Raw genomic sequence first — 2,403 nt, forward strand, 5'->3', positions numbered from 1 at the left:
AGACAATCAACAAAACAATAAATCAAGCCTGATTTGTGCTCTTTGCAGACTTCCAAGGTGTAAATACTCATTGAAAACTTAACAATTGTTTTTTGGGAGCCAGTATAAACTGGCTCCAGCACACCAGTGACCCTAGAAGCCACCTTAGGCATTATTTAGCCCCACTCATTCATTAAAAACTGAAGTCTAGAGAGGAGAAATAACTTGCCCAAGATGACAGAAGCAATGAATAACACAGTCAAAATTCAATCCCAGGTGAAAAGAACATTGTCCACAAACCAGGGTTCAAATCCTACTCCCAGGCCCATCTATCTGTGGGACCTGGACTAGTGCCTTAACTTCTCTCAGCCTCACTTTCTTCATCTGTGAAATGAAGACACTGGCTGATTTTTTCTTTCATCTCTAATACTATGATTCTATGACCCCAGATCTAGCTCTCCTTATACTATTTATTCAATTAACCAATCAATCAAATATTTACCATGCATATATTTATTGAGTCAAATCTCCAAAAATGGCTTGAGAGATTTGAAAGGAGTTAAAAAAACAAAACAAAACAAAACAAAAAAAAACAACCCAACATTTTTAATGCCAAGTCTGCTAATAGACTGTTGTCTGGAACTTCCAGTTAAAATAGGAGAAAGTCTAAAGGACAGGAAATCTTAGCCTGAGGGCAGCTGCTAGCTAGTTCTTTGGCTGAGTATAGATGTGATGGCTTTGGGACTATTCCAACTTTAAAAGATTTAAACTCCTATGAGAGAATCTGTTAGTCTCCTGAAATTTATACAGCATTTTTAAGATTTTACAAAGCAATTTCCTCCATTTTTATAGATGAGAAAATTAAATTTAAGATAAGTTAGGCCATTTGGTACTGGGTGACATTAAATATTGGGGGTGAGATTTGAGCCCCAGGTTTCTTGACTCCAAGTCCACTGCTCTTTTCACTCCAGTACCTTGCCATTCAATTAGAGATTAAGATGTTAATTGCACAGTACAGAAAATAAGTTAAAAATGAATTTTAAAAGCAAGACATCAATATAGGCTAAAGTCATGAGAGAAATCTCCAATGTGAAAATGGGGCTTGACACTGTATAGTAGCAAAGAACTGGTAACAAAGTAGATGTTCAATATTGGGGAGTGGCTAAACTGCGGCATATGGATGTACTGCAGTAAAAGAAGAGATGGATAGAAATAACACAGGGAAGCATTGGAAGACTTATATGAACTGATGCAGAGTAAAGTAAGCAGAACTAGGAAGACAATACACCAAGTGAATACAACAATGCAAATAAAAAGAAAAAAACTGAACTAAAAGCTATGTAATTACGATGATTAAGAGAAGAGAAAATGTACCTCCTTCTTTAAAGAGCCGAGCACCTAATGAGTGTAGAACATTACATATGCTGTCAGACTTGTTTGATACATTGGTTAGTTTTGTTAAACTGCTCCCCTTCCCTCTTCTAAAAAATTTTTTGCTGTTGTTGTTGTTATAAGGGATGGGTCTCTGGGAGGAATAAAATAAAACAAAAATACCAATTTAAAAGAAGGAAATAGGACTTGATCTGGATATGGATCAATGGAGAGGAGTAAGGAGATCCAATCTACTTTTTATTTGACCTGAAACTATTTAAGTTCAAATCCTGATTCCGCTACTTACTGCCTGTGTGACTTTGGCCAAGTCATAGTCTCTAAGTCTCAGCTACTACTGGTCTCTAAGATAAAGGGGTTAAAGTCAATGATCTCTAAGGTCTCTTGAGCTCTCAACACACACACACACACACACACACACACACTGTGAATAAGCCTCAGAGCAAAGTACATTTACATAAGACTCACTTCATTGGTAGAGTTTGATTACTCTTTGTTCTGAGCCTGCCTGAGGGGCAAACCTGGGGAAAGCTAGAGAGAAGAGACATCTTTGTCTCCTTGCTTATCAGGGAGACTTGAAGGGATAAAAAGACTCTGAGAAGAAGCTGACTGTAGGCTAGCCCACAGGGTGGAGGGAGGTGGGGGTGACTTGTGGCCTCCAGGCCACATGTGGCTTTCCAGGTCCTTGGGTGCCCACTGATTCCAAGTTTTACAAAACAAATCCTTAGAGGATTTGTTCAGTGAAGGCTGGATTCAGTCAAAGCACTTCATTTGAAGGCCACATGTGGTCTTGAGGCCACAGATTTCTCCACCCCTGTCCCACACCTTGATTATGCCCCATCCCTAAGTTACTACACTAGAAACTTTGGAGAATTTCCCCATGGGTGGGATTTGAGACTCCCTCAATTGAGCTGAGATTTATCCCTTCCTGTGGGAGAGATCATTCCCTTTGTATATTTTCTGCTATATCATCTGTGTACCTTCTCTGATTTGTTTGCTATCAACTTGGATAAGCAGGTTTCATTGCTATTTGTT

This window comes from Vombatus ursinus, unplaced genomic scaffold (genome assembly GCF_900497805.2).
Source record: "Vombatus ursinus unplaced genomic scaffold, bare-nosed wombat genome assembly UNPS02000582.1, whole genome shotgun sequence".
NCBI lineage: Eukaryota > Metazoa > Chordata > Mammalia > Diprotodontia > Vombatidae > Vombatus > Vombatus ursinus.